This window comes from Martes martes, assembly GCF_963455335.1.
Source record: "Martes martes genome assembly, chromosome: 3".
Classification (NCBI taxonomy): Eukaryota; Metazoa; Chordata; class Mammalia; order Carnivora; family Mustelidae; genus Martes; species Martes martes.
In genome coordinates this window covers 137,993,848-138,015,026 of record NC_137890.1, presented here as the reverse complement: position 1 = coordinate 138,015,026, position 21,179 = coordinate 137,993,848, and the positions used below count along the sequence as shown (strand labels likewise).

At 36.3% G+C, this 21,179-nt stretch overlaps 1 protein-coding gene and 1 pseudogene across 9 annotated transcripts in view; one reads left to right on the top strand and one right to left on the bottom strand.

Moving 5' to 3' along the window:
- The window catches only part of SLC4A10 (solute carrier family 4 member 10), a gene marked incomplete at both ends in the record, with an annotated part of 302,735 nt that overhangs the window by 228,633 nt on the left and 52,923 nt on the right, over positions 1 to 21,179 (top strand). The window lies entirely within an intron of this gene.
- LOC308339815 (ribulose-phosphate 3-epimerase-like) lies at positions 16,980 to 18,903 on the bottom strand (annotated as a pseudogene). The gene is made up of 2 exons: positions 18,856 to 18,903; positions 16,980 to 17,672 (listed from the first exon to the last, which is right to left on the bottom strand). The product of its transcript is annotated as a ribulose-phosphate 3-epimerase-like (transcript).

Genomic DNA, 21,179 nt, shown 5'->3' with positions numbered 1-21,179 from the left:
ATGAGTTTGTGGGAATAACTTTTTCTAGGTTGCTTTGATTTTAAGAAATGGCAAAAATAGAATAAAACATTCTGCTTATGTAAGATGGAATGTTCCTTCAATATATAGTAATAATCTAAAACTCTCAAAGATGGCTAGCTAAAGAAAGATTGGGGTGGTATTAATTCTTTGCAGTTGGTTGGGTCAAAGCAAAGAGCAGGGTCTATTACTCTACTTTCCAATATACTAGCAGACTAGAGTTAAATAATATTCAACAATTACCAAACCATTAGGAGGGGTGATTTTACTACTAGGTTATGGAAAGATTTTTTGTTTGTTTGTTTGTTTAGTTTTGGTACCCCCACATCTGTTTTTTGTTTTTTCTAATTCCAACCCTCCACATAAACCAGGACTATTCTGGATAAATGGTGTTTATTGAGTGACATTATACTCATGGAAGAATACTATTTTTCTTATCTCCTCAACTAGATTTGAGTCTCCTTTAAAGTAGAAAACGTAAAATAATTTTATCCTTCCAATCCCAACGTAATACTGTAGCTATAAACTATAGGAAGTGATACATACTGGTTAACTGAACATGTTGTAAAATAATTGACCTCACCTGGCCAATCTTGTTTGGCAAATAAAGACAACGTGCTCTTGGACAGTAACTTTAACATGACTCTCAAAGACTTCAGCCAGAAGTTTTGAGTAAACTTGAGATGCTATGAATATCTTAATGTGGGATAAAGATGTACAAATCTGGATCTGTAAAATTAATTCTGACTGAAGATTTACACAGGGTGCCAATATGGTGGATAAATCATCTGGAAGAATGAGAAGTAGGATTGCAACATTTAGCAGAGACTGAAAATTTCTCAGCGATGTAGGGAGAAAGAAGATGAAAAGGAAGTTCTCATAACTCATTGACTTTATAGTGTTTACTAGTCAAAGAATAAAGAATAAAACTTGGCTTTAGAGAAACCCCTGTGTTTCAACTTTCTAAAATCAGATTTTTACTTCATGTACAAACTTATCCAGATTTCTTGCAACATTAGTTTATAATTATACTTTTATGTATTTATTTCTGTAATGTGTGTATAACTCCACCAGGTTAATCTCTGTAATGCTAGGTCCATGACTAGTAGGCACACTTCTGAACCTGCTGTCTTTACGAAGTGCTTTACATGTGTCCTAAAATGAGCATGTTCATATTTTTACATTTTTGGGAAGGCCCCTTACAACTGATAGACACATTTAACATAGAGTTTTTTCTCCTTTAAAAAGCTGATAGATTATCTGACATCTTAGAATCAAATAAATATAATTATAGGCACTCAATAAATGACTATTCAGTAAAGAAACTTCTGGCAGCCCATCCCATTCTTGATTTTTAATCCAAACACTTGCTATCTTTGTTTTTCCTTCTCTCTTTGAACTAAATTCTCATTTTAATGATAAAGTCTTAACTTCACTAGCAGTAGCATCCAATGTAAGTTTATCATTTGCCTGTTTTATCTTCATTGTTTCTAATGGGTTATGAGCCTTTTGAGTGCTAGATTAGTGTCTCTTCATCTTTCTGCCTCCAGGGGCCAAGAGGGTTGGTAGATAGGAGAAAGCCTTCTTAACTGTCTTGCAACTATGTTACTTCTCAGAGTCACCTTTAGTTACTATTTTCCTTTTCTATAACTGCAGATTTGCAGACATTAAATAAATTATTTTTCATGCTTTCTTGTCGAAGGGCTGTGAAAGGACAGAAATTTACATGAACATCCAACATTAGAGGGAGAGTGACAAGTAAAATTGTTGGTTTCTTCTCTTAAGATATAAGGAATGGCCTCCGGTCATGTGGCTGTGTATCAAATACACAGCATTTCACTTAGTTGAGATGTGATGAACATTCTCAGAGAGTTTACAGTCTTTAAAGTATTGACCTTATTTCACTTCCTGAATTGACCTAGATTTAAGGATACAATCTGGAATATTTGAAATGGAATATAATGATGTTTCAATCTATAGTAAAATAGCACAGATACTGCAGTAATCTGTGTATGTAGGTTAACCCACAACCATTGGTAGCTGGTATTTTACTCAGGAGTCTAAACTCCAGCAGTGGTCAACTAACATTAAAGCAGAGAGTCTAAACTCCAGAAAAGATTACCACAAACCTATCTACTAGTCACATCTCAATCAACACTAAGGCTTTGTTGAATGTCAGAAATGGATTTTCATTGGTGAAAGTACTGGTTTGTTAATCAGTGTAATGAACTGTACTGATGTAATTAAAGGTAATCATTTTGAACTAAATGAAAATGAAAACACAGCTTTTAAAAATTTGTGAGATGCAATGAAAGCAATGCTTAGATGGAAATTTATAACACTGAATGTATGGATTAGAAAAGAAGAAGTGTCTCAAATCAATGATCTCAGCTTCAACCTTAGGAAACTAGGGGAAAAAAAGCAAATTAATTTTAAAAATTAGCCAAAGGAAAGAAATAATAAAAATCAAAGTAGAAATCAATGAAATTAAAAATGGGAAACCAATAAAGAAAATTAAAGGACCAAAGTCTGGTTCTTTGAAAAGATCAATAAAATTGGTAAGCCTCTACCTGGGCTAACAAAGAAAAAAAGAGAATGTACACAAATTGCTAATATCAGAATGATATTAGAGAGAGGGACATCTCTAAATGAGAGATGGGGACATCACTAAAGATCCCATTAGCACTAAAAAGAATATAAAGTGATACTATGAACCCACAAAATTGATAACCTAGATAAAATGGACTAATTCCTTGAATAAGACAGACTGCCAAAACTTACACAGGAAATAGATTATCTGAATAGGCCTATATCTATTAAAGAAATTGAATCAATAATTAATAATCTTCCAAGAAAGAAAACATCAGGCCCTGTTGAATTCACTGTTGTATTCTTCCAAACACTTAAGGAAAACATTATATCAATTCTCTACAATCTCTTTCAGAGGATAGAAGCAGAGAGGATACTCCCTAATTCATTTTTATAAGTCTAGCATTAGCCTAATATCAAAACCATAGAAAGATATAAGAAAAGGAAACTATAGACCAATATTTGTCATAACCAAATATGTAAAAATCCTCAATAAAACATTAGCAACTCAACTTCAACAATGTGTAAAAAAATTTTACACCACAGTCAAGTGGGATTTTTCAAGTATGCAAGGCTGGTTCAACATTTGAAAATCAATTAATACAAGGAATTCCATCAACAGACTGAAGTTGATAAATTCCATGATCATATCAATAAAAACAGTAAAAGCATTCATGATAAAACTTTTGGTAAACTAGAAATAGAGGGAAATTTCCTCAACATGATAAAGAATGCAGAAAAACCTACAGCTAACACCATATTTAATGATGAGAAACTAAAAGTTTTCCCACTGAGATCAGGAACAAGTCAAGGGTATTCCCTCTCACCACTCCTTTTCAACATTGTATTGGAAGTTCGAGCAAATGTAGTATGAAAAGAAAAACAAATAAAAGGTATACAGATTGAAAAGGAAAAATAAAACTGTCTTTGTTTATAAATGACATGATTATTTATGTGGAAAATCTGGAAGAATCAACAAAACACTCCTGGAACTAAAAAGTAATTATACCAAGGCTTCAGGAGACAAGGTTGATATACAAAAGTCAATCACTTTTCTATATACCAGCAATGAACAAGTGGAATTTGAAATTAAAAACACAATACCATTTACACCAAAAAAAATTGAAGTATAAATCTAACACAATAGGTATAAGATCTATATGAGGAAAATGACAAAACTCTAATGAAACAAATAAAAAAACCTAAATAAATGGAGAGATAGTACATGATCATTGGTAGGAAGACTCAATATTGTCAAAATGTCAGTTCTTCCCAATTTGACCTATAGATGCAACAGAATCCCAAATAAAATCCTAGAAAGTTGTTTTATGGATATCAACAAACTGATTCTAGAGTTTGTATGGAGAGGCAAAAGACCCAGAATAATGAAGGAGAACTAAGTGGGAGGACTGGAACTACCCGACTTCTACACTTACTATAAAGCTCCAGTAATCCAGACAGTGAGGTATTGGCAAAATAATGGACAAACAGATCAATGGAACAATAGAGAGCCCAGAAATACAGTCAACTAATCTTTGACAAATGAGCAAAGGCAATACAAAGACAGTCTTTTTAACAAATGGTGCTGAACAACTGGACATCCACATGCAAAAAAATGAATCTTGACACACAGAATTATGCCCTTCATAAAAATTAACTGAAAGTGGATCATATTCCTGAATGTAAAATGCAAAACTATAACAATCCTAGAAAATAACATAAAAGAAACTCTAGATGACCTTGGGTTTAGTTAGTACTTTTGAGATACAACATGAAAGGTATGATATATGAAAAAGAAAGAATTAAAGCTGGGCCTCATTAAAATTAAAATTTTCTACTCTTTGAAAGATAATGTTAAAAGAAGGAAAAGACAAGCCACAGACTGGGAGAATACATTTGCAAAAGACATATCTAATAAAGAACTGTTATCTAAAACATCCAAAGAACATCTAAAACTCAACATTAATAAAACAGGATTTTTAGAGCAGTAAAACTACTCTGTATGCTACTGTAATGGTGAATACATGACATTATAAATGTGTTCAGTCTCATAGAATGTCCAACACCAAGAGTGAATCCTGAACAATAGACTTGGAATGATAATGATGTGTTAATGTGGTTAATGGGTTACAACAAATGTTCCGCTCTGGCGGAGAATGTTGATAATGGGGGAAGTGATACATGCATCCAGGCAGGGGGTATATGGGAAATGTCTGTATCTTCTGCTTAATATCCCTGTGAAGCTAAAACTACTCTAAAAAATAAAGTCTATTTAAAAAATTAAAGATAATTAAGATATATGGGAATCTAGCAAGTGAATCATGACCCTCAACTCCTAGAGATGGCACTTGAAGCTTAATTCCTAGCTGATTCAGTGTCCAGCCATTTTTGGTACCTGATGACAGGCTTAAACAGGACCTGAATCCTGCTTATATTTCACCTGCTGGGCACATTGCCATGAATTCTTTATGAGATGAGTATAATGCCAGTGTTGGCACTTTGTATATGATTTGATAATTTTACTCGAGGTGTCTGCCATTCCTATTGGGAAATTTTGAGGAAATTATTCTTGTTCAAGTAAAATGCTGCTACATTATTTATTCATTTATCTCCAGTTTGCTGAATATTTTAAGTGCCACTGCTACATACTTTATAGTATTAGTCACGCTGAATAAATGCTTAGAGACATTGTTAATAACTTGTTTTGGAGGAAGAAACACTTCCCTTTAACTACTGAAATTAATATGTTAATTGCTCTGAATACTGTTCCTACTAGATATTTTATAAAACCAACCAGATTCAGTTAGCGTAGGGTATTTTTTATACTTGAAATTCTTGATAACATTAAATGTTTAGCTTATACACTTTATATTTATTTTTTAACAAACAGGAAAATTTCAAGTTGACTCTGGAAAGGAAGAATTTACTTTGTAAAAACATTCTATAGTGGGGCACCTGGGTGACTCAGTGGGTTAATAAGCCTCTGCCTTCGGCTTAGGTCATGATCTCAGGGTCCTGGGATCGAGCCCTGTGTTGGGCTTTCTGCTCAGTTGGGAGCCTGCTTCCCCCACTCCCTTCTCTGCCTGCCTCTCTGCCTGCTTCTGATCTCTGTCTGTCAAATAAATAAATAAATAAATAATCTTAAAAAAAATTCTATAGTTACAGTTCTCGGTTTTTATATACCACCCTAAAAGCTATTTTTATAAACAATGTCTTCCCAGGACTGTTTAAATTTGTGAAGGGTAAGGAAATATGTCATGTATGTGAATTCTCATTGTGTGTCCAGGCCAGTTCTACTACTTCCATTCAACTCCACTGTGTTGCTCATCTCTTCGTTACATATGTACCTGGTGTCTTCTTGGTCAATTAGAACTTGCTCTAAAGATAATTAGCTGGAGTCTAATTTATTTCTTCCATTTAAAAAAAAAATTTGATACCTAAAAGAATGAAGCACCCACAGTAGATTTTTTAAAATTATAATACCAAGTTTTTAGAGGATAAACAAGATAGTTCTACTCACTCTGAAATTATATCACTGGGTGTTACAGGCTGGATTGTGTTCCCTCAAAGTTTGTATGCAGAAGCCCAAATCCCCAGGAGCTCCAAATGTGGCTACATTTGAAGACAGGGCTTTTAAAGAGGTGATTTAGGTTAAGTGAGGCTATAGGGGTGGGTCCTAATAAAATCTGACTGCTGTGCTTATAAGAAGAAAGTATTTGGACACACAGAGACACTGGGAGGCACATACATGGTGAAAAGATCACATGAAGACACAGCAAGAGGGCAGCCATCTGCAAGTCAAGAGAGAGAGACCTCAGAGAAAACCAACCCTGCTGGCACTTTGATCATGGACTTCCTGTCTCCAGAACTGTGAGAGAGTAACTTTCTGGTGTTTAAGCCACGCAGTCTGTGGTATTTTGGTATGGCAGCCCTAGCAAACTCCTATACTGGGTAAATGCTTATAGGTTAGTCCTATCTGTGTTTGCAGTTGTAAGCGCAAATTCTCTCAAGTCTCTCCTTCTAATGATGGCAATCCCATCCTTTCAGCAGTTCAGACTAAAAACCATGGGTTTATTCTTAATTCTCTTTGTCACACACCTAGATTTCTCAGCAAATCAAATGGCTTTATATAGAATATAAACCCTTTTTGCCACCCTCTACCCCCCATAATCCCTTGTCTAAATTATTAGTTTGTCTTCCAACTGGTGTTCCTAATTTTATATTTGTTTTTTCATAGACTCTTATGTATGAAGCATCTGGAATTTTCTCTTAAACTTCAGGTCACTTCATGTCACTCTGCTTCTCAAAGCCCACTGGTAGCTTCCCATTATCGTCAAGTGTTGTGTGATCTGTTCTCCTCTCGTATCTCCTGCTTCCTCAACCCCCTGCTCTATAGCCACACTGATCTGCTTGCTCTTCGGTAAACACACTTGGCATGTTTCTGCTTCTCAGTTTTCACATTTGCAATGCTTTTTGCCTGAATGTCCTTCTCCAGGTATCTATGTAGTTTGTTCCTTTACTTCCTTCAAAATTATCTACTTGAGGACTTTCTAACTAAAATTTCAACTCCCTTCTCTCTTTCCTCTATCTAAAATATTACATAATTTATATATATTTTTAAAAGTAAGAGTTATTGAGGCATTATTTTTACACACAATAAAATATACCCCTTTAAGTATACCCTTAAATGAGTCTTGACAAATGAGTGACAGCACATTTGAAACATCATAGAACATTTCCCAAAATGTTTCCTTATGCCCTTTCAAAGTCAATCTCTCACCCCAAACCTCAACCCCTGACAATTACTGATATGATTTCTGTCTCTGAAGTTTTACCTTTTCTAGAATTTCACATAAATTGAATTATTGAGTATTGAACCTTTTGTGCCTGCTTCCCCCCCACCTTATTATAATGCTATTGAGATTTACTCATATTGTTGCCTGCATCAGTTTTTTACTGTTTATTACTGGGTAGTATTCCACTGTATAAAAGTACTACAAAATGTCTATCCAATTACAAGCTGATTGTCTTTTGGGTTGTTTCTGCTCTGGGTTTATATTGCTTCATCTGCCGGTCTTTATTTGGGCCATGTTTTCATTTTCTCTAAGATAAATACCTAGAAACAGGATTGCTGTGTTAAAAAGTGTAACTTTATAAGACTCTGCCAATGTGGTTGCACCATTTTGTATCCTTACCAGCAATGTATGAGAGTTCTCACCAATCTGCCTCCTCACCAGCATGTAGTTTTGTGCATATGAATAGTGATACCTTTATTAGTCATTCTAATGTATTGTCTGTTCCCCTTTTAGAGTGAACAGTTCATGAAGGGAGGGAATTTAGTCTGTTTTGATCATGGCTTTTCCAGTGTCTTGAATCAGCTCCTGGCACAAAATAGATACTCAATGAATATTTGTTGCATAAATGAATAAGTGTTGAATGAATATTACCTCTATTTAGGGCTAAAACCAAAACAAAACAAAAAAAACCCTGAAACAAGCAAAACACAAAAAAACCCCAAGACTCAGAGGGTTTATGACTTATCCAAGTGGAAGAACTGGGTCTACAGCCCAAGATATCTTGAGCCCCTGGGTGGCTCAGTCAGTTAAGCATCTACCTTTGGCTCAGATCATGATCCCAGGGTTCTGGGATCAAGCTGAGCCTCATGTTGGGCTCCCTGCTCAGTAGGGAGTCTGTTTCTCCCTGTCCTTCTGCCTCTCTGCTCCCCTGCCCTCACTTGTGTGCTCTCTCTATCTCCCACTCTCTCTCTCAAATAAGTAAACAAACAAGCAAATAAATAAAATCTTTATAAAATAAAAATAAAACCCAAGACATCTAATGTCTAGTTGAACACTTTTGACACCATACTACATTATAAGCCACTGGTTTGCCAAAGGAATTTTTATGATTAGCATTTAGAACATAAAAGAGTTTAGATAAATTTTTATTGTATTTAGGTCATTTATATTATCTTCAACCAGTTTTTAATTTCTAATAGGAAATAAAAAATATGAAAACAGAGGGATAAAAAACAAATATTTGAATAATAGTAGAGGTAAAATGGATTCTAATTTTAAAGCTTGTTAGAACGTAAAAGTACTTATTTTGGTTAGCCATAAATAGGCATATGACAAGGAGGGAGAAAAATCTTGGCTAGAGATGAGTTTTGCTGCATCCCACTGAAGCCCTACATCACCTTGTTATTTTTAAGAAGCTTGGTAATAACTTGACTTAAAAGGAATCTGCACCAATATCCTATTTTGCGGCCTTAGGTAAACCCCTGAGAGCAGACTTCTAGAGACAATGTCTTAACTCTCAAAAATGCATGGGAAGTATATTTGAAATACACAGGAAATAGATCTGGAAGCATACCTACCAAACCTATAATATTTGGGGCATGTGGAAGATAGGACTGTGAGGGAAAAAAAGGCTTGTTTTCTCTGCATATTTTAAAGTGTTCAATTGGCATCGTGTGCATGCATTATTTTATAATTTCTTTCTAAGAATAAGTCTTATGATGGGAAATTCATCTTATGGCAAGAATAAAAGATGAGCCAGGTGGTGCTCATCAAATCAGTTCCCTGTAATAACCGAATTTATTTCCCATTTCAAGAAAATAACGGCCTACAAAATTCAAGGGTAGAATAGAGCAAAATGTTCCAAGTATAATAAATAGATTTGCCATTTTGTTCATGCATTTTCTTACTCACTCATTGGATTATTCCATCAGTATCCATTGGTTTTCTCTGTATTGTATTTGCATTGATAGTACGAAAATGACTATGATATGGTTTCCACTCTCAAGGAGCTTGGTGATTATTAGGAAGAGCCTAGAGGGGCACTTTGTACATTGTGCTGCACATTTGAGTATTTGTCAAATCAATAAATGAGGAGGGAGCTAGAGACAATGCCTACTCAAATAATTGCAGCATAGTGTAGTATTTGTGCTAGATATACGCATAATAGCCTGGAGGAAGAAGTAAGAAATTACTCTGGGGAGTTGGAAAATATTCATAGAATAAATAAACCCTAAGTTGTCATGCTATCTCTGTTGTACCTGTCATCTGAGTTTATTTTATACAGCTTATCCATGGTTTTCTCTCTCTTTATTGTATCTGTATGTTCTGTATGAGCAGGTCATAATTAGAGTTGAGGGCACTGAGATAGACAGAATGGACTCTTGGGACCAACTGTCAAGGATCCTTAAAAATCGTAGTAAGTTTTATCTGGTGAAAAGTTGGGGATAATGACAAAGCTCTGGGAAGAATTGTGTGATAATAGATTAGAAGGTGATCATAGAAATGGGAGCAAGAATCACTAGCCTAGGTGTGAAGTGTTTGTCTTTACTGTTGACTCAGACAATGATAATGGGAAGAAAGTGAATAAACCACTGGGAAAAAAGGAAGAAAATCCAAAATTGACAAGGCTTTATTCATTCATTCAACAAAAAATCATGGATTACTTTCTAATTTATAAGAGCTATAACAAAATTTTGCATCCATGACTTTATTTTAACCTCACAATAATCTGTGGAACCAGTATTACCCCTGCTTTACAGATGATTAATAATGCGAGGTTCCAACAAGTTAACTAATTTGTCCAATATCATATAGCCAATAGGTGATAAATGAGAGTCAAACTCAAATCCATCTTTTTTTTCCCCCAAGATTTTATTCATTTATTTGACAGAGAGAGACACAGTGAGAGAGGGAACACAAGCAGGGGGAGTGGGAGAGGGAGAAGCAGGCTTCCTGCTGAGCAGGGAGCCAGATTCAAGGCTCCATCCCAGGACCCTGGGATCATGCCTAAGCTGAAGGCAGACACTTAATGACTGAACCACCCAGGCACCCCTAATCCATCTGGTTTTAAAGTCCATGAACTAACTCCTACAGCATATTAAAATAAAAATAATAGTAAAGGATTATTATTATTATTACAACTCCTTAAAGGCAAGGACTGTCATATATTTCTATTTATTTCCCCATAGCAGTTAGCAAAATATTCTGCACAAAATTTTAAATCATTATATATCAATGAATGAATAGACAAGATTGCCTGCTGTGTGCTAGACATTTGGGTGTAAAAGTGACCAAACAGGTGTGGTCTCTGCTCTTCCACAGCATATTATCTCTTGACAAAGTTAGACATTAAACATTACTCAAAGAACTGCTTAATTATAGTTGACATGAGTGCCAACATACAAAGAGGCAGAATGTCATGAGAGTGAGAAATACTTCTAAAGTTATGTATTTAGAGGCCAAGGAGAGGATATGGCTATTTGAATGGAAATGAAATTCAGATGATAACCCCTTTAAGAATTTAACAGAGAGAGTATTGTTTTTGGTATTAGTTAGCAGTCATAGTGTTTTATAGAGTTATTTTGCACACTTTTGAAAAGTTTTTTTCTTCATGATATAGCTATAAGTTTAGATAATTTCCTAGAGAGACAGTTATAAGTACTTAGACAATCTCTTCTAAGAATAAATTCCAAAATATGGAAATAAATATATTCATAAAAGACTTCCCATTGTGTTATTTAAATAGACATCTTAATAGAAACAAATTAAATGTTTAATAATAAGGAGTGAGTAAGTAAACCATGTCGCATCCGTTAACAATTATAGTTGTGAAGAATAATGTAGCCACATGGAAAATGTTTTTGTTACGGTGCTGTATAGAAAAGATTAAAGGGCCACCTGGGTGGTTCCTTCAGTTAAGTGTCTGACTCTTGATTTCAGCTCAGGTCATGATCTTGGGGTCGTGAGATCAAGCCCTGTGTGGGACTCTGTGCTGAGCATGGAGCCTGCTTGGAATTCTTTCTCTCTCACTCTTCCCCTCCCCCACCACCTTAAGAAAGAAAAGAAAAGATTAAAGTCATTGTATGCTTACATATATGTTGAAAATATATGTAAGAACTACTACCAGAAATATGCCAAAAATATTACAGTAACTGGTGGAAATACTATAAGAGATTTCTTTTTAATTTTTTATTCTGTAAATATTCTGTAGTGTGATTTTATCATTTTGGTAACTCAAAATACTTTTGGAAGAAGAATAGGCATAAAAATGTGTTTGACTTCTACAGATAGATCATAGTTCTCTGATTTTATGCCTTATATCAAAACCTAACTTGATATACAGCACTCTGGGGGCTAATTTAGTCAATAAAGAAACTTCAAAAAAATGAATCACAAACCATTATTGTTCAGTACACACAGGAAGGTACTAATAATAACTACAAAGACAAAGGAGAGCATCTGCAACCCAGAAACTAAAATTAGTTATAACGGTGAAGGGAGTTCTACCAAATTATGTTTTCTAGAAGACAGCCACAGGCTCTTCTCATGTAAGGAGGACTGATCACCTCCATTAGCCTTGAAACAAAAGCAAAGATTTCTGGATGAGGGCATTTAATTATAATGTTTATCTAATCACTCTGTAGCCATTTATATAAATAAGACAGCTTGGAGCACATGCTTTTCTTTGGGGAAAGTAAGTAGAAGATGTGTTTGGTGGACTGTATCTCAAGCCAAAAATCCCACATCACAAGTCAAAATTATTGGCATTTTATACTGGTCTTTTTAAAAATGTAAAAAAGTGCAGATACTGCCCCCTCACCCTTTTTTTTGGCCTTTGGATTGTTGAGCTTCCCAGTCTCTGAGCTGTGGTAGCGACAATTGTGTAACAATAACAGCAGTGATGTTATTATTAACACCTGATTAGTATTTATTTATGCCAGACCCAGTTTTAGGTGCTTTTATCTATATTAACTCATTTTACCCTTGTAATACCCTCATGTGGTTGATTGCTCTCATTGTCCCCACTTTAAGAAAACGGACATATAGAGAGGTTAAGTAACTTGTCCAAGGTTGCTCAACAAAGTGCTTGGATTTGAATGATACAGGATTTTTGGCTGGAGAGTCTCAAGTCCAGCGTCCTAGACACCAGGCTATCTTATGCACCTCAAGAATTTTTTATTTTCATAAATACTTCCATCTTATGGCCAGAGTTACTAAAAATTATTTTGGACAAAATTAACAACAGAACTTATTCCAAACTCATATTGCATCTCTTCATGTTGCTGTCTCTAGTTTTCTTTCTTCTTCCTTTCCTTTGGTAGTTTTGGATTAGTTATTTGGACTGAGTTCATTGGTGTAGGTGAAGAACAGAAAAGCCGGGTTTTTCTTATTTTATCTTGATTTAGTTATTTAGAATATCTGCTTTTGACATTTAAGAACATAAAATCTAAATATTCAGAGCCTTCTTTGAGCTACCAAGAGTTGCTACAGATACCTTTTTTAAACTTCCTGTACAGGCATACAGACTCTGAGAACTAACTGCTGAGATTTCAAACATAAGAGGCACAGACTCAGGAAAAAACAATGATTCTATTGGCGATAGCCGATATCTGTGATATATAACCAAGTCTTTTAGGTTGATAAATATATCATTTCTTTTTGGAATTGATTTCGTGGATGAGCAATATTATTAACTAGACATAGGCCTGACGAGGAGGCAAACGTGACTAAGGTCCACTTAGAGACCTGACCCTCCAAAAAAAAGTCTCTCCTATGAGCTTGATATTTTTGTACCAAATTGCTTAAGACTTTGAGAACAAATTTTAGTACTTTCTAAAGACATAGTCATTTCACTGTTGACATGTAAATATCCTCCTAGGTATGGAGGAACACATTAGCTATTGCCCTCACTAACACAATATAATCACTTTGGAAAACAGAGACCTTGACCCTGAGGGAATGGTGCACACAGCAGGCAAAGTGAATGGAGATGTGATATCAGCCCAGTAGCCGGGTTTAGATGACACCATGAGAAACAGGAATCTGGACAGTCGGGCCAAAGGATGTGATGGTAGTGGAGCTGTGGGGGTATGAAGGCAGGCCTACAGGGTATTGTGGGGGAGGGAAATATCTTAAAGGAGGAGTGTCTGAAAAGGGGAAACCAAGAGGATCATACAGTGTAATGTAAATTACTAAATTTGTTCTGGAGTCTTCTCATTCTTCCAGCTGTGCTGATAGAAATGGCACAAAGCTACAGCTGGAGGAAGCATATTGTAGCAAAAAAGAACAGAAGTTTCAGGGGCAAGCAGACCTGGATTCAAATCTAATCAGTATGGCCTTGAACAAACAAGTTACCACTCAGTTTCCTCCACCTATAAAATGTAGAAATCAAACTATGATACTATGAAACAAAGTGCCTCCTGTCATGCAATGGTAGCTGTATGTATGTCATATCCATATGCATAATACACAGTAGCTAGAGACAGCATCATACGTGTGTGTATACACACACTTTAAACATAGATGCATTCATTCACCTGTTGTAGGGTTACCTTTCTCCCTTGTTACCTTACTTCTGCAAGAAACTTACCATGTATCCTTTAGTTCACATTTTCATTTCCTTTTGTCATATATAAATTTACTTACACTAAATTTTCAGAATATTCAGATTGTTTCCTATTAAACTAGGGTTTCGGGCCCTTCTTGTTCTTGTGAGGTAAATTAACAAAATGACCAACTTAGAGAATTCTGATTATTAGCTACCTAAAAAGTAGAATGTTGGCCACATTAATGTGGGAAACAGAGGCAGAAGAAAGATTATTTAATTTCCTTACCCACTGACAAGCCCTTGAAAAAGACAGAGTGATATTCCTCTAGGGACTCAACTACCTCCACCTTAACACTTGGCTAAGGGCAAAGGGCAATCCTAGCCTGACCCACCCCTAACCCCTACCAGGATCCTGAAGTCTACTTTAACAATTAATTTGAAAACTTTATCTCTAAACCCTCCAAGAAGCGTGCTGACACCTTTTTCCCAACAATAGCTAGCCCCTCAAGGTCCTGGAAACCTTGCTTCCAAAATTCCTTAGAGACTTACACCATCCCTGACCCCCTCCCAACTTGCAAGCATATAATGGACCACTCCTCACAACCCCGGGGCAGCAACTCTTTCTGCCCACAGGTCCTGCCCCCACGCTTTAATAAACCACCATTTTGCACCAAAGATGTCTCAAGAATTCTTTCTTGGTCATCAGCTCCGGACCTCACCCCACCGAACCTCACTTATATTCTAACACTTCATCAACATGATATAAGAGATTCAGACAATATATACTAATTTACTCTAACAAGAAAGAGACTATTGCTCCTAATGAATACTAACCATTTTCTTTTCGGCAGCACTACTGTGCAGTAGTCATTTATGTTATTATTTGAAATTTGTGATACAGCTCTGTAAGGATTTGAGGCAGTCTAATGTATGTTCAGATGAAATCTGAATCATAGCATGTATATTACCTAGGCAAATATAATTAATCTCTTTAGCAGTTTAAATACTTTTTTATGATTCTAAGAAGGAGGCTTTAGGGAACATAGGCCAGTCTAAAGCTAGGCATATGTTGTTCCCAAGGCCCTAAGTTAGGGATCCCTGATCAATGGATTAGATACCATCTATCAGGAGGACCTTGAAGTCTTACCTGGCAATCTCCAAGTAGCTCTCTAGGGCATTTGCTTACTCACTCCCACATGCTTTGTTAGTCAGGAATCCCAGTGGCGGGTGGAGGGGAGGGGAGAGAGGAGGGAAGGGCAAAGGCAGATAGCATGTTGTTCCTCCCCTCACTGCCTTCAGTTTATTTTCAGAACCATCCCAAAGAATCTAAAAGATTTCAGGAATACAAAAAATACCTTCTCCTCACAGGTTTGGAGGCCCTAGACCTGATCATTTAAAGATTTATTTTTACATTAAAAAAAAAAAAACCACTCTAACAATTTATACAGAGAAAAAAACTGCAGATACCTGTCCTTTTTACAAAATTTCTTACCATACTTACATAACAAGAATTTTTAGAAGAATAAAATCTTTGGTACATATATGTTTTTCTAATATAACTTCGAGTGTAGTTATAAATATTTTAGTTTGTGGATTAATGCTGCAAAATAGATACCCTTGGGGCCTGTATCCATAGTTCCAGAATATTCTCAGCCATCTTGCTCTGCTACAGAGTAAACTTAGCCTGGAAATAAGACAATGGTAAATAAAAGAAGCTTCCTTTGCCCACCCCACCTCCCAAAGGCTCCATTTGTAAAAGAAGTACAGACCAGAAATCCTGTGCCTTGTTAGATCCTTTTCTTGGTGCCAGCCTACAGCTGAGCTTTAGTTTCTCACTTTTAAATGAGGACAAAGATACCTGTTCTTCTAGTCATAAGCATGATCTGTAGGTTAAATACTATATCAAAGTACTTTATAACTCACATAGCAAGCTTATATAATGATAGATATTTTATATTGAGTGCTAAATTCTAGGATTAGTACTGGAAGCTTTGCATATATTATGGTACCTCTTCCAAGTCTCAACACAACCCCACACAATTGCTATAATTACATTGGATGTATAATGAGTTAATAGAAAGTCACAGGTTGTGTGATTTTCTAAGTCAAATAGGTCGAAAGGGACAAGTCAAGATTCAGCTCAATATTTCCAAATGGAGGTTTAATTTTCTTTCTACTTAGAACTCAGGCAACAACATTACTTAATGCCCTTAAGAATGGTAGGTGCCATTAAGACAAGGGGAAGAAAAATACTGAAGAATCTGTCCCTTCAGCAAAGCTGAGAAATCACCCTGATAAAAATGAATGCTTATTTTTTAGAGACTACTTGAAAATCCCTAGGCTTCCGTACATTTTTATGTACTAAGTATTGAGTAAAAAGGGAAAAATAGATGTTTTAGATGCAAGAAGACTATGGTATACTACCTAGCCAGACCCAAACTTAGATTTTTCATAAGTTCCATTTTACTCATATTTTCAATCATATACACAAATCACAAGTGACATGAAACAGGAAAAACATAATGACTTCCTTTGCTTTTGGAAAACAGATGGTAAACAACAGAAAATTCTTTTCAAAAATGCAGAAGATTATTTTTTCATATTAGCTAATATGGCTTCTTCAGACAATAGGAGATATACATTGCATTTCTGTTTATAATCTTAATACAGCTATATTTTTATTCTTTAGAATAAAACCAAGTCTCCCAGTAAAAACTGTGTATTTTACCACAGTAATTTTTGAAGTCCGTCGCTAAAAACATGTGTATACACACTAATTTCTAGAGCATTTTGCACAATAGGTTTTAGACATTGGAATAAAGAGTTGCTCAGGAGGGACACCTGGGTGGCTCAGTGGGCTGAGCAATTGCCTTCAGCTCAGTTCATGATCTCAGGGTCCTGGGATTGAGTCCCGTGCTGGGCTCCTTGCTTAACGGAAAGTCTGCTTCTCCCTCTCCTTCTGCCTGCTACTCTGCTTGCTTGTGCTCTCTCTCTCTTTCTGTCAAATAAATAAAATAAAAAAGAGTTGCTCAGGAGAGCAGTACTGCCTCATGCAGTATGATTTGGTGGTCACCATTCTTGTTTTCCAGTAAAAGGGAAATTTCATGAGCAGAAACATCTGGCTCCTTGAGTTTGCACTGATGATGAGAATGTTTCTGAGCCACTTCTGAGCCAATGTATCTTAACAGGTCAATCACAGACCCGGGGTGTTCACTCCTCATGATAGCACTGCCAGACACCATCCATGTTAGCACCTGTGTCTGGGTAGTCATGGATTGTATCATACCCACTTCCGCACTGACCTCTGTCTGAAGATGGACACTGGGTCCTCCGTTGATGAATCCTTGACATCGTATCTCCCGTACATTTCTGCCCTCCAAATTCAGGTTCCACTGGCATAATAGAGATTGGATCTATCTGATTAGCCCATGGTGCTAAATATTCCACTGTAGTTCCCAGTTTGATGCCAAGTCTAACCTTCATCTCATTCTCCTAAGTGTCTTTAATCAAAGCACCAGGGTTCTTTGTGTCCTCAAGATGAAAGGTAGGTTGATTGGCTCCTACTGCAAACACTGGCTTTGTCCCAGTGTTCCATTCTGGACACCATCTTCGGCATGCCAAAGAAAGGATCCCGGCCTAGCTGCTTTTAGAAATTCAACCACAGGGTCACCAAAGGTGATGTGAACAAAATGTCCATCTGTTACACCCAGATGCAGATTGGGCTTGGAGGTCAATCCCGGGAGGCAGTCAGCACCCAAATTTGGCCAGGATTTTGTTGAGGATGGATGGGCCAGTTTTATAGCTGGGCACTATGGTACTGGTTCCCAAGAACCAAGTTATTCCACGAGTCCCCTGGGAAGATGAGGGCATCCTTGTAGTTTGCCCTTTTTTAAAAATGTGTTGGTACTTTAATTGTAAGCAGTGACTAATTTTTCTTTTGAAATGATTAATTTTCTCAGTGTAAATCAAAGTAAAACCATGAGTGATAGCTTTGAAGAATTTATTTTAGAATCAGTTATGTCTTTAGTTTCCTATTATTCACATGAGTCAGAACTAGCAATTTGCTTTGTTTTTGTTACTTAGATGAAGTAAGATAACAGAAGAGCTGGCTTGTTCAGTGACTTCGCTAACATATGCAAATGAATAACCTCAAATCTCCACTGATGTGCCCTTTGTTAGTAATTAAACTGCGATCAAAGGGCTAGTAAATGTTTTTGTTCCAAACTTCCTTTTAAATAAATTTTTTCCTTTCAGATGAAATTCAACATATGTTTGTGTGCGCACATACATATATATTTTCCCTTAAATGTATACATCTACTATAATGTTAATTCTCTCTTATTATGTTATTCCTACAAGAAATTTGGTATATTTTTCCTATTTGGCATTATAGTTTTCCTTTTATCATCAATAAATTTAACAAACGTTCCGAGTATGAAAATGTTTTCCTATCAAACTTCTATGGTGTTGGGCTTTTTTTTTTTTTTTTTCTGGTGCAGAGTAACAGAATGTTCAACTTGGGGGATTTCCCATCATGGGAACACACTCCCCCTTACCACTAAACTGATTTACAGACAGAGTTTTGCAGGTTCATATATGAGCAAAACAGTAGCAAGACATTTGAAGGCCTATAATCCTTGCTTTTCCACTATTGCTTTTTCATCTAATCCTGGCACAATTGTGAAGTTGGAACCAGAGATTCCGAACAAGACATTGTAGACAGAACTGGATATTTTGAAGGCTAACATAGGGGTAATCTCTAAATCTGCATTTGGAGGATCCAAGGTCAGTGTGACTACTTTAGGTTCTACTTTCTTTTCCTTCAAATTTTTATTTAAATTCCAGTTAGTTAACATACAGTGTAATATTACTTTCAGGTGTAGGATTTAATGATTCATCACTTACATATAATACCCAGCGCTTATCAGGACAAGTGTCCTCCTTAATACCCATCACCCATTTAACCCTCCCTCCCCCCATCTCCCCTTTGATACTTTAGGTTCTTAACTTTAAAAAAATAGGTAGTGATCTTAATTCAGACTATAGACATGATACCGGCAGCTCTACTGTAAACTTTTAGTCCTTACACCAGTGTCTGAGTATCTCCATTAAATATGGAACAGTCAGTCATGTTAAAATTTGTCCCTGGAGGTACCTGGGTGGCTCAGTCAGTTAAACATCTGCCTTCGGCCAGGTCATGGTCTCAGGGTCCTGGAATCAAGCCCCACGTGGGGCTCCCTGCTTGGCAGGGAGTCTGCTTCTCCTTCTCCCTTTGCTACTCCCCCTGCTTGTGCTCTCTTTCTCTCTCTCTCTGTCAAATAAATAAAAATAAAATCTTTAATAAAAAATAAAATAAAATTTGTCCCCAAATGTCTTAGAATTTGTTCTTGGGATTAAGAAATGATGTCTTGTAGTAACATGCAGCTCTTATATGCATGATAACATAGATATCTGCGGTGACTCCAGAACTGTAGGATCACCTGATCTGCCCCTACACGTCCCTTTGGTGGGTGCTAAACGCAAGGTCTTTCCTACCACAGTTCTCTACTATGTCCATGGACTCTTCGTCAAGACCTATCAGTGAACCAGGTACTTTCCTTTAATGCCATTTTGTGAGAGCATGAGCTACTGTTGTTCTAGATATGCCTAGATCTGATCTTTTCAACTAATGATATGGGCTTTATACGAGGACTACATAACCAACATTAACAAAAAACCACAGCAATAATGGAATAAGAATTCTTCCAAAAACTCCTTCAAAAGCTTCTTATTGTTCTCATTTTAACATTCAGAGTACCTATGAGGGTCCTCAGCGCTCAGGCTACACAGTCTGGGCCTAATTTATCCCATAGTCTTGCTTCAATCTCTTCCCCCTTTCCCATTATGCTTCAGTCGCACTAAGCTTTCTATGCTTGTGTCTGCTCCCTGACTTAGGCCTTCCCACCTGTTATTTGCTCTCTCTGGTCCACCACCCCCACCACCCTGCCCATACCATTTCTTACTTAATTTTGTTCATTTTTTAGTAGATCTCAGCTCAAACATCATTTTCTTAAAGTTTTTTTTAAGCACCCAGATTCAAGGTATGGCTTTTATTTACCTTTGGAGGCTAAAATTCTTTATAGTACATTTCACAAATTATTTATTTTTTTAATTGATGTATAGTTGACATACAGTGTTACATTGGATTCAGGTAAGCAACATAGTGATTTAACATCTGAATATGTTACACTATCTCACCATAAGCATAGCTACCATCCGTCACTATACAACGTTATTATAATACCATTGACTATATTCTCCATGCTGTGCCTTTTATTGCCAGGACTTACTCATTCCATAACTGGAAGCCTGTATCTCCCACTCCCCTTCACCTATTTTGCTCATCCCCCAACCTGTTCTCCTCTGACAACTATCAGTTTGTTGCCTGTATTTATGGATCTGTTTCTGCTTTTTAGTTATTTGTTTGCTTATTCATTTGTTTTCTTTTTTTGATCCCACATATAAGTGAAATTACATGGTATTTGTTTTTCTCCAACTTATTTTATTTAGCTTAGTATTCTCTATGTGCATCCATGTTTTTGCAAATGGCAAGATCTCATTCTTTTTTATGACTGAGTAATATTCCATTGTATATATGTACCACATCTTCTTTATCCATTCATCTATTGATAGACATTTAGGTTGTTTCCATATATTGTTCACTCTAGAGCTAAGTAATGTGCAATAATCACATATCCTTCTCTATAGCTCCTATGCTATCATGATTCCTATGCCATTAAAAAAAACAATGTTCTGAATAGATACTTCCAGAACAGGGGTATAAGCGGCTCTGGTGGAACAACCATACTGGTGAAAAACATTTTAAAAAAGCAATAATGGAGGGGCTCCTGGGTGGCTCCGTTGGTTGGGTGATTGACTTCTGGTTTTGGCTCTAGTCATGATGTTATGGTCTTTGGATCGAGCCCCACATGGGGCTCCACACTTAGTGGGACATCTGCTTGGGATTCTTTCATCCCCTCCCTCTGCCCCTCCCTCCATTCATGCTTGCTCTCTCTCTCTCTTAAATAAGTAAATAAATCTTTTTTTTTTAAACAATAATGGAAAATCTGTGGAAATTGTCTTAAGAGCATACAGCAAAGAAACACTGATTAAAGAAAATCTACTAAATCTTGGTAAGAACAGCAAGTCTGCAGCACTTGAGCCACAACCTTCTTCCTCCTTAAGTCCAT